This window comes from Sprattus sprattus (genome assembly GCF_963457725.1).
Source record: "Sprattus sprattus genome assembly, chromosome: 6".
NCBI lineage: Eukaryota > Metazoa > Chordata > Actinopteri > Clupeiformes > Clupeidae > Sprattus > Sprattus sprattus.
The window spans coordinates 32,265,813-32,278,495 of NC_137925.1; the positions used below are offsets into that span (position 1 = coordinate 32,265,813).

The following is a 12,683-nucleotide window of genomic DNA, read 5'->3' on the forward strand; positions in this document are numbered from 1 at the left end:
ACACTTCACGCGCCCCTGCTTCACATCGACTCCGCTGGCCCCATGCCTTTCATCATGCAGCAGATTTCAGTGGATTTTCAGGCCTGGTGGAGCTCAAAGCCCTATGAACTGTGGCCCTTTCAAGAACTGATTTGAGATTTGAGAGACTCAACACAGCCTCCCTCTTTTGAGTTTTTGTTTCCCCTTAGTCAAGCTCTTTCCGAGGTCACACTAATGAAATAATCACTCTTGTTTTATTTAGGGGCTGTTTAATTCTCCCCCCAAGCGCTGAGAGGATTAATATGGTATCGCTCACTGCCATGCCATTGGATGAGAAAATAGAGGCTTGAATCTGTGTATGTGTGTGGCGGAGATGATTAAATTCCCCACAGGTGAGCAGGTCATGGCTTTTTAAATAAGATGAGGAATCAGCGATGCATTATGTGTTCATTTTGAAGGGAAATGCCTTTTTCTCACATATTGGCTCCTTGTCAGAAACAAAAAGTTTGTATTACTGCCAGTGTGAATGATCTGTTAGGGATAACAATTGAGTTAAGTGTGGCTGTATCAGACGATATAAGATAAGATTCCCAGTCCAGATGAAAGAATGGGTCTTCCCCTGTGTGCATCAGTGTCAGGACGTCAGTGGACCTGCTGTCCGCTACTGGTGATTTGCACTTGACATGATAACAGATAGCTTTGACAGCATTTTATTAGAGACTGTAATGGCATTGATATACATGAGTATAGTGGTGTCAGTGATGTGGGGCACCTTTGAGGGAGTCCACAGGCATGCCTTGTGCCTGCGTTTGTGTGTGTGTGTGTTGGGGGCTGTATCTTTGCATATGTGTATTTCGATACTCGTTGTTTTCATAGGGGAGATGAGATTTTCTTCAGAAAATTCTGTCATTTGTCTCTTGCTTTCTCAACCCTGGCAGTGTTCTATTTGTGCTCTTCCCTAAACTGCACGGCTTCAAATCATCCCAGGAAGAGCGTTCTGTTCAATTGTTTTGTTTTGTCTGCTCTCTGAGCAGGTGCGCCATGTCTTTGATAGTCATTTCATGTGACAAATTGTGCCAGTTAAGTTTGGCGCTTAATAAAACTCTCTGTTGTTGCAGCAATGAATTTGAGTGTGAATCACACAACTTTGCTCACTATGTATATGTCTTGCTCACTATGTGTCTCTATTTTTCTCCTTCATGTCCTTTTTTTGGTCCTGAAAGATGCACTTCCGTTCTATGCAATGAGATATCAGACCAGACTTCTAACGGCTCTTCCTGCTGGGCTGATACCATCACACAACACGTCCCACAGTGTTCGAGCCACTTATGACTTAATAGACTCGGTCTCTCACTGTATATGTTGGATGGTCTTTCCATTCTGACAGTGAAGTGGTTTGGCCCGCTGGCCTGGGCATTTGTTCTCCATCAACTTGTCTGTTAAGTCCAAATTAGATTAGGTGACTAGCCTCCTTTTTTTTTGCTGTGAGAAGTAGAGCAGTCAGCAAATTGCTCTACAATAACGTGTTTCAAACTTCAGAGGCAGTGCAGCATGCAAATGACCCAGCAGCAACCCCTCTCACTCTGAGGCTGCTGCCACGGCTGTTTTAGCCCATGGCTCGCCATCGGCAGAGGAAGTGTCAATAGCACCTAAACAATGATAATGGCTTCCTTTTTTGTGGGACCTGATTCACTGTAGGTCAAACGTGCCACTTTCTGAGCAGGCAGGCAAGTCGATGGCTGTTATTTACATGTGATGGAGATGAGCCTGGGGGCTTGGAGTTGTTTTTCTCAGGAGTAGTTTTGGAGACAGACAGTAAGAGGTTGCTTATGTTGTGCGTCTCTAATAATGAGGTCTGGGTTGTTATTTCAGTGCAGATTAGAGGACAAAAAAGGTGTTTTTTTGCTGGTGAGTTATGGTGAAGCTCATGTTCATGTTCAACTCCTCTCAACACTGTTCCCACAAACAATGCACAGTTCCCACATCATTATTACTCATGGAGAGTTGTTGCTCTGTGGCTCAGGGTGGCAAATAAATAATAATCCTAGCTAGATGTGACATAAATGTGCAAGGGATACAGCCTTGCAGGTCGACGCACAGGAAGAGCAGTGCTCACGGAGCCTCACTCACACGCTACAAGTTTGAATGAAATCTTGTCAGGGCAGACAGGCGTTCTCTCCGTTGGCGTGGAGTTTATCTTTGCCTCTAATGGAGATTGCTCATGCGTGCCCCTGCAGTCTCTGTAACCAGGATACAAAAGCTTATCAAGAGACGTTCAAGCCGTTGTCACGGTGCTCCTGCTCCAGCAGGGAGATGGCATTCTGCAGCACTGTGCCTGTTGCAGTGCTAAGAGGAAATAGGATTAGCCTAGATGTTATTTTTTTATGTGCTGCTGGGATAGTGTTGTTTTTTTGTTAACTTAAAACAGAAAAGGGTATAAGAGATGAATTCATCTGTTTTGATGGTGTCATGGATTGTGTCATGGATTTTCTATACCACCTATGAATAGATAGGATGATAGATAGACAGATACACAGGTTGGTTAAGTTTCTGCATTTGTGTCTCGTTCTGCTTTCTTTTTTTATTTATTTGCTTCTTTAAACAAATATATATTTTAAATTGTACTTCAGAAGGCTGAGGCCATCCTGACCTCCATATAAGCAGTTTTCCTCTGCCTCAGGGCCATCACGCTGCGATGCTTTGCAGATCCCATTACCATGCTAGGAACTCTCTCCCTCATTTATTACCAATTTTGGCCAGTATTGTTTTTGTCTCGCCTCGGAAAGGAGGGGTGCAGTCGCTTGTCTCCAAAGACGTTTTGTTGACCCTTTAGGGCTGTGGGGAAATGAGAAAGATGTAGATGAGAGAAGATGCACCTCGCCCATGCCGTTTTTGGACATGTTTCCCCCCACACTCTGGCCCGCAGCGGTGTTGCACTCAGAATGTTGAAATGATCTTTGTGAAGACATTTTGGTACGAGGGCGGCAACCTCTGCTGGCAGCTATTTGTGTCATCAGCCTGGGGCGCCGTGGACGGGCACCCGTCTGAATCAATAGATGCTCAGTCATCTGCTCTCTCTCTCTGTCTCTCTCTCTCTCTCCCTCTCCCGCCCCAGTTCTGACTACGTAAGAGGGGAGAGCCTAATCATTTGCCTTCACGCAGCAGCTGAAGCGAGCTAAACTGCTTCAGCACTCCTCTCGTGGAGGGTGGAGGAGTGCCGCCCATCGCTTGAAACAGTAGCTGCTCAGCCTAATTGGCCTCCCACTGTTTGGATCTGCAGTCTGATTGAGCAACAGAGCAGTGACTATTTAGGCAGCCTGTATTCTAATGACCCCTTGCCGTGGTAACTAGGAAGTGAGGTGTACAACATTTCTAAAAATGGTCCACCCTCCCCTGTCTCCTCAAAAATCCCATGTGGAGAAATGAGAGTGGACGTGTGTGTGTGTGTGTGTGTCTGTGTGTGTCTGTGTCTGTGTGCCATTATCTTGGCTAAAAATACCCAGAGCATGATGTAGGTGTGGAGGTCTGGACTTTGAAGAAATGTGAATGGAGCGAGCTCTGTTCCCTCATACTTTAAAATGATCCCCTGGTGGCTTTCTGTAAGGTCACTGGCTTTGTGTTTGACAGCCTCCTGCAAATCACTTTTCTGTCAAGTTTCTCCCTTCATGGGCCGGTTTTGGAGCGGCCGACATGACAAGTCAATCTGGATTCTATGAGAGGTCGCGGAGGTCTAGGCATACAATCATTCTGATTAGTTCTCCACGGATATGAGAAGTATGGAGACATATTTAATATGCAGATGGAGACATTTAGCTGGCACTTGCTGGTAATGGTTCCCACCTGTTTGGCAGGGCTCTCTAAATGCTTGGGCTTCTATTCTCCATCCGTCCGTACGTCTCCTCGATTGTAAGTTTGTCCATTTGCTCACTTCCTTTGTGCAGAAACCGTGGGAGGGAAGACAGTATGACAGTGAATGGGTTCTCTAGGGACTTTTATTTATAGCTCTTTTGAAAGACTCCTGCAGCCTTGAGGAGAGGCTAACTTCACTGTGCAGCTGAAAACACAGTGCTTTTTGCTATTTCAGGCAATGTCATATCAAAATTAAACATTACTTCAGAGAATATGCTGTTTGCTTGAGGAGTACAAAAATACTGGCCTCAACCTCTGCTGTGGAAGACCTCGACCTTTGCTATGCACAACTTGCTTTCTATGGAGCAAGATTGCCACTTCTGGAGCACTGAACAGTTTTGTGTGGACAATTGGGTGACCCTGATGGTTGATCCAAGGGTATCACATAGTTTAGCTGGCACTATTTCTCCGTATTGCACACAGGTCAGAACAAGTGTAGATATGCAGGAGTCAGGAGGAAAGGCATGGGTGTACATGGTTATTACAACTGCCAACATTGGGATCTTCAATTATAATTTGCTGCATTCATGAATAGCCTAGTTTATAAATGCAAATATACATATATATTGTTTATGCCTATGTTCATGCTATGCTTCATCATTTATTTCCTCATTTTTCATTCCCCCTTAAAGATAGATCATTGTAGCCTATTGAATGAGCCCTCGTCTCCCGTCAACTCAATAGTTATTTGTTCCAGTTTGCAGCATTGATTTTACAATATTGTATAAATCCAGTGGGGCTCCTATTACTTTCCCCTCAAATCCTCTGATATGATTTCAGTGAACACTGATAAAGCAGGGAAATGGCCTATAGCTAGGCCTAAAGGCTAGAGATTGGAAGCTTTTTCAGCATCTTGAATCACCCCTCATAAATGAAATTCATAACATCAACAAGTTACACGTTATGTCACCAGATAGATGTGAGAAGTAGTATTCATAGGACAGCCGTAATATCAAAGTCAATTTGAACGATATGTACTGTTTTATATTGAACACACTGTTGTAAATGACCATAGCAGGTATCTGTTGGGCAGCTTCTGTTAATTGGAGCACAGGCATTTCTCTCAGTTATGGTGTTGTCATTACCTTCCCTGTCTCTGGAGATCCATGTTAATCCTGGGCATGCAAAGCACCTGTCCTGGGGGAAGCTTTGCATTTCCCTGCTAAGAGTTAGATCGACGCAGCCTCAATTAGAGTTGGTTATTGATCCTCGACAGCCTATGTTTGGTCGGCAGTTATTATTTGAAGAAAAACATTGCCTCCAAGTGCCATTGAGCTATCTCTGAGATGACAGGCATGCTGGGAACTGCTCCTGCTGTCCTGGGTATTAATATGACTGACATTAAACCGAGCCGTACTGGCTCAGTAGTAGTAACTCTAATGACAAATTCTAATATGGAAATGCAGTGTTCCTGCGTGCATGTGCATGATTTAAACTGCAAGTGCCTCTCTGCAGCCTCAAGTAGTGTCCTTTTATTACTGGAACCCCATGAAGTAGGAGGGGTCGGACCTCTTATGGCTGTGTCCTTTTATTACTGGAACCCAATGAAGTAGGAGGGCTCTAACCTCTTATGGCTGTGTCCTTTTATTACTGGAACCCCATGAAGTAGGAGGGGTCTTTTTTATGGTACTCCGTACGACACGTTTTTGGTCACATAGGAACGCCTTCAGGTAGCTGGAACGCCTTCTCAGGTAGTTGAAACGCCCTCTCCGTGCTCTCCAGAGCCGTCGGACAGCTCTCCTTGTCCCCGCAAAAATGTCTGTCGGTCCGTTCATGGCGACGGTTACTGCTTGACCGTGATTGGCCCTCTACGACATCATTTCCGGAATCTCACATTTCTGAACCTCGCGTTTCCTGTTTCATTACCTTCATATCCATATAGCCTATATGAACAACAGCCACTGTCAAAGGCGCAGATTCTTTACTTGAAAACTGTTTCCTATATAGGCCTATCACAATACATGAGCCGGCCCAAGTCTGTTCATACTACTGACACATTTACTTACGTATTTTATGAATAGCCTGCCTTCATTAAACTCCGGCATAAACATATAGGCTACTACATGCACTCGCTCACACAAACAAGCACCGTTTAAAGTACAACCGCGCACAAGAGGGAGATAGCATATTGAAATTAAATTATTCACATTGCAAGAACGGAATGAAATAGCCTACACATTACACATGATAGGCATCTGCTGTGCCCAAATAAAACTCACATTGTATGCTACACCAGAAGAGGCACAACAAAAGGGTCTTACCATTGAAGATATTTTTTTTTCTTGTAAACTTGAAGTCCACGTAGGCTTACAACGTTTGTTAATAAAATATCTACAAAGTCCACCGAGGTTTAATCCATGTTGTTATGGAGAAAGCAGATGGCATCAATTCTATTTCATAAAAAGTTCACACTTCTTTCATTGGACATATCTATCATTGCACATATATTGCAGAACTTGTCACTCCATTGTTTATAACCGACGGTTTCCACTGTATTTAAAATCCAGCATGCGTGTTGATTAACATTTCAAACGGCAGAATAGTCTGTTCCGTTCAAGCAAATATAAGGGCAGTAGGCTACATGTTTGCCTAATAGGTTATTCTCGAATTCCGATTGTGTTTGGGATATTTTTAAGCACCGGATTTTTCAATGTTGCGATCATTTTTCAAAATCTCCACTAAAAAACACTTGTTAGGCATGTCATCCATTCATATCGTTGTGAATCAATCAATACTCATACACCTTTAACTGTGATGTGTTTTCCTTTCATTTCACAACGTATTTACTGTATAATTAACGATAGCAGTTGCCCCTCGTAAACATTGCTACACATTTTATTTGCTGAAAACACACAAGTAGCCTAAATCCTATACTGTCAAATCAGAAAGAAAACAGGTGTCACTCGGCTACTACCTAACCAAAAGGCTACCTTTCAAACACAGTGATAGAATGAAGGACAAATGAGTTGGGAATACTATTAAATATGATTAAAAAAGGTATTGCACCCGTGAGGCAAGCGCGAATAAAGTTTGTGCGTTATCTGGCGCTGCCCTCTCTATACTGATTACTTCCACATTTGAATGATGTAACTTATAAACACGTCGTTTTAATGCGCTCTGGCCGTCTTTAAAAGATGTGTCAATAAACGAACGTCTCCATTAAGCAGACAGGTTGACTTCACTAGCCTACTTATTAAGATATTTCAAATATGGAATGTTCATTCCTTAATCCGCCAGCCGCAGTATCTCAATTTGCCAAGATGATGAATATGGATTATCCGTGTGCTCTGCCCTGCTATTGTTCTAACAATAAAATATTCCTTTGTTTGAGTGTGGTTGTTTAGTGCGATGGGGGTATATTCTCGTTAGGCTACTGTATATAAAGGAAGGCATTGCAACGGGAAAATCTCCTGAATCTCTTCTCATTTGTGCTCCACCTGTCACGTCTCTGCGACCCATTTGGGCTTCCACCACACTTCGAGACACACTGCCGTTGGGGGTAATTATTATTTTAGGAATTGATACACATGACAGTGCAGTTTAAGGATAGGTAGGGTAGTGGTAATGGTAGCTAATAGTGATGGATAAAGTTTTCTATAAAAAACAAGTGAAGTCTTTCATTCTCACTTTCCACCCTAAAACTACGAACTGAACTATGAATTAAAATGGTTAACTATGATCGTGAACTATTCATGTTTGCTCGTGAACTGTTCATGTTTACTTGTATGAACTTTTAACTATTTAAATTTCATGAAAGGTGTGGACTTGTACAACACTGTCAGTTGTTCAGATGTTGTGCCGATATCGTATCGTCTCGTCACATGATCATATAGAGATTACAAAAATTACCCAGAAATCATTGCAAATCTGAATATGACGAAAATACCAAAGAAAATAAGAACGTATTGATTTAATGTAATTGTTTCTTAATCGTTTCTATAGTGTAAGTTAAGCATATCATTTTGTTGTAGATTGCTACTATTTCTCCCACAAAAATACCTACCATGATAAAGATGTTTGCCCTATCAGGTGTATATATAGCATTAGACTAGGGCTGCAACGATTACTTGAGTTACTCGAGTAACTCGATTACAAAAAATGATCGAGGATTTTTTTTTGCCTCGAGGGTTCGTTTAGTTCATATCATGTTCTGGTGTCACCATTTGATACGGACTTTTATTATTGACGCGCGCGCGCATTCAAAGATTTACGGTCTCTGTAGACAGCAGCTCCGTCAGTCTAGGTTTCAGTATGGTAGTGACCAGTTTAGTTAAGCACACAAGATTCACATACACGTAGAACAATAATGATGTAAGCACTCGAAACTTATTTGTCACATTATGGTGAAGTACTATTTTAGGCATTGTGTGCCTACCTTATGATAGTACGTAGTTTCATGAAGTACAGGGTACGTTATAGTAGCGATAGCGTGCTAAGCGGAAATTTAGCTATGTTCTGCTCTTATGTTGATTCGATGTAGTAAGGATGGGTTCATCCTTATAAGTTTATATTTCGACTGTTTAATGTATTATGGATGATATCATGTTGCCTAGTGTGTCCACTATCTATTAATATTAGTTGTGTAATTGTTATCATGTAGCAATAACTCATGTTAATGTAATTCAGTGCAGTGCTGATTTGCCCAGGCTATTCTCATTGAACACACATATTGTACGATCGTACGCATTGTCATGTAATGGAAATTGATGAATTAAATAGAGATAAAGAATACTGCTTTGGTAATCGTGGGTGTTCTAACAGTCACTGCCCGAGCGATACAACCAAGCAACCTAGAACCAGCAAATACAGTTCTTTAACTCATTAACGTTAACAGTTCACCATGCGGAGCCACTTCAATGTAACGTAAATGTTGACGCTAGCTGATTTACGATTGCTAGATACTATGGACACAAGTGTAAGTTTGAATGTACGGTGTGTGAGGTTATTTGTAGACTATACTATGAGTCATAGTGATGCTAGGCATGATGTTACAGTAAGTAGCAGAGCGAGTACAAATGCACCAAGATCTCATGTCATGCACGTCTCTCTTTCCGCACGCGCGGTCACATACACACAGCTGCTGAGTTTTGACCCAATTAAAGTGTTGGATTAAAAAATGTTTTCTTTTGTCAGGAATAACAGCCAATTGCTTATTATAACTAAATTATTTCAGGCTGCAACTGTCCCTAAACCCAATGTACTGGTAGCCTACATTGTCTCTATAACGCTCGCATGGTGTTTCCATGGCAGCAGTCTAAAGTTTGCAACGCAAACCAGTGAGCAGCATTTAACATAGAAATTAGGGATGCGTAAAGAGGAAACACCACATGAAGTTTCGAAGGTAAACAAACCAAGCGTGGTCGCCATTGTCACTAATCCACGTTAGTTCTATCTATAATGTCTGCTAATCCTTCAGGAAACAATGACTAAGTGTTACATAAACACAAGACGTTTATAATTTGAATGCAATGGGGTTAGTTACTTTGATGACATTTTGGAGGTTTTGATAACGCGATCGCGGCAACTGCGCGATGCTAGTCGGTCGGATACGTTAGCATGGCGGCTACGTTAGCATGGCGGCTAATAATGCGAGTCACTATTGACATGACGTTGTTGAAACCCAAAATTACTTTAATCTGATTACTCGATTAATCGATGCAATTCTTGATAGAATACTCGATTACAAAAATATTCGATAGTTGCAGCCCTACATTAGACACAGTTGCAATTTTGTGTATCTCCTGACACCTGTTGCATTTGAGTAGTGGCAGCTGGTGGGAGAGTAGAAATTGACAGTTGTGGAGGAGAGGTAAAGCCAACTGACGATTTCCATCGCACAAAGACGTCATGGGGTAGCTTGTCTTTCGGCACTTAAACCGTTACTCCCCCTACTGTTCTGGAAGAGAATTGTTTTCAGCACCCACAGCCTATAGAGTACTATAAAGGGACACAAATGCTAACTAGTACGTACTATCCGGCCGCCCGCCCACTGCCTGACTATCCGACACGACCGTTTTGAGTACTCTATAAGGGCTTTTATTGCTGTGTCCTTTTATTACTGGAACCCCATGAAGTAGGAGGGGTCTAACCTCTTATAGCTGTGTCCTTTTATTACTGGAACCCCATGAAGTAGGAGGGGTCTAACCTCTTATGGCTGTGGTCCACATGAGAGACCTCCACATTTGATTTGAACTGACGCGGCCAAGATCTGGATTTGTCACTGCCATGTGCTTAGAGATAAAGCAGTTACCCCCCATGGAGACCCCATGGAGAGAATCGGATCGGATCGGAGTACTGCCATCATGTGCACGCACTGATAGTGCCTGTAAATAGAGACACACACACACACACACACACACAGAGCATTCCCCTGTTAGAAGGCCCTCTACTGGGTCTGGTAGGTCTCTTACTTAAGATGAAATCTGAAAGGTGTGAAGTAAATTAATTTCATACCTCAGTAGCTCTGGAAACGGAGGCCCTCTGTGTTCAGCACTTCTCTTATTGAAAGAGACAGGGCCATACTCCGTGCTCTCTTCACCAGATGACTCCCAGAAAGACACCCCCCCAACGCCACAGAGCTGGGCGCTTAGTAGCCCTTCCAGTAGCCATCACCGCGGCTCCTGCAGGGCTGAGTTACCGCTTGCACCGGAGGGCTTCTGTCATCAGAAGGGTCGCCTCAGCACTGGGGACATATTAACCTGGTCACCTTTGCCCATGATCAAGAGACTGTCTGATCTCACACACTCATAAACAACACATATTTCTCATAGACAGCTAGTCAATGGAAGGACTGATTGTGTTTTCACCGGTGGAATAGGACCATCTGTTTTGGTGATGAATTTTGGGCACCAAAGTTAACGCAACCTATAATGACAATGAAATCATTTCTGCACACACTTTGCCCTTCCCCGATCATGTGACCCCTGAGGCGTATAAATCACTCTGAAGACAGCCAATGAAAATGGAGTACAAATAGCCCAGGTGAAGAACAACTGCAGCAGGACTGACATGGAGAAAACAAATGTATCAGCAGTATTTGTTTGGGATGAGGAACCTAATCAAATTGTTGGTAGGTTCTGAATGACTCCCTCAGGATATGGATAATCAGCTGTATTACTGGGTTGCATGGGGAGAGGTCTGAAAAAGGAAAGAAAGTAAGGCTGATGGCGCCAGTGAGTCAGCATCAGAGCCCAGTACTCCTCAGGTAGCCTGGGGAAACGCCGTCATCCCTGAAGCTCCGTCGGGCAGATGGAAATGGCCTCCGCTGGCAGAGCAGCTACCCAGCCCCCTTTTATTAGCAGATATCGAAGAGGCTTTTGGTTTGGCAAATCTTCTGCTGATTCCCCATACTGGCTCACAGGGTGCCTCACCTCTTGACGGCTGCTTGTCCAGACATCGCAGTATTTGGCAGGATACAGTCTCACCTCTTGACGGTTGCTTGTCCAGACATTACAGTATTTGGCAGGATACAGTAGGACCAGCAGGACCCCCTCCTGTGATCGGTGCTTGTTCGTCAGCCCCTCAGCAAATTGGGAAGCCGATGATCTGCGGACGTGGTCTTCTGTGTGGTCCCACACCATTTGTGTGTTTCTAATGCGATGCTGAGGAGGAGCAGCGTGTTGGTGCAAAGGAGGTTCAAACCCAAACCCTTGGTCCATGCAGTGTGTGAGCATTGCACTCCAGTATGTGTAGAGTGTTCACATCCTTCATTTTCATTTTCAGACAGTTAACACATCAGGCCGTGGCATTTTCCAATGAAATTCGAAAGGAATAGTGCTTGGTTTAATAAAATAGAAAAAAGAGGTCCAGTCAGTTCATTGCTTATTTTTGTGTTGTGTGTTTTCCACCTGCTAGGATACACAGAGAAGTCAGTCTCACCTCGTATATCCCACCTCTGTGCCGTACCATAGCATGGACAAGATGGCAGGACACATTGGAGGCAAGGAGACCGTCTGAGTTCTGGCAGGCCAATCCCAACTCTCTCCAAGAGGTAAGTAGAGGGCAGGGGCAGTGGAAGTGGACCTTAAAGGTCACCTGTGTAATTACACTCTGCTGGAGTGGCAGTTCTCCACCACATAGAACCTGTAGGTGAGACACTAAGGGTCTCCATAATTGGTGCTTCAGTTGGCAGATTAGGTGATTTTCAAACTCTGCGGCCATCCCAGGGAGCTGTTGGTTCAGTTTGTGTTTATGGGCCGTGTTAATTTAGTTCTTCTTGTCCTTGGCGGTGGAGCACACTTTAGTGAGGAGAGCGAGAAGTCCTTTTCATGTTGGGGAAAGTGGAGCATGCCGTGTTAGAGGGAAGCGCAGTCTGGGACCAGGGGTTTCTTTTAGTGGGCAAGGCTGCTCTAGTCTGTCAGAGTTTCTGCCGTGCCGTCTGTGTGTGTCCAATATTAATAAATGAACCCTGTCGGCACACGCAATAGTTCTGTCTTGTTTTCTTCCCTTTTCTGGTTCCCTTTGTTGTCAGGCGTATCTTACTGCATCGTTTTCAGTGTTTGTGTTCTTCAGGAGAGGGCTGACAACATGCTGTACCTGGTTTCGTCAGATGTCTCTGGGTTGAATTTGCTTTAGAGCAACCTGAACTCGTTGCTCTTACTTTGTCTGCGAAGCGATAAAAAAGAACAAGTTGTACTGCTCATCACCCGTACAACAGATTTGTACTGGCCTAAAATCTTGACACTTTGTCAGCTCACCACAGAATTCATCACTGTGTTCCTCTCACCTGCTGTTGGAAAATTTGAACATTTGAAACATTTGAAATATGCAAATCACTATTTCACACGAAGGACTGC

The 12,683-nt window shown here is 43.5% G+C and overlaps 1 protein-coding gene across 4 annotated transcripts in view; it reads left to right on the forward strand.

Annotated features, from left to right (window-relative positions):
- The window catches only part of LOC308367225 (ecto-NOX disulfide-thiol exchanger 2-like), a 295,423-nt gene that overhangs the window by 25,409 nt on the left and 257,331 nt on the right, over window positions 1-12,683 (forward strand). For all 4 annotated transcript variants that reach the window (XM_080841064.1, XM_080841068.1, XM_080841069.1 and 1 more), the window contains one exon: window positions 11,743-11,878. The gene's annotated coding sequence lies outside the window, so the exon portion shown is untranslated. The remainder of the gene's footprint in view (window positions 1-11,742; window positions 11,879-12,683) is intronic.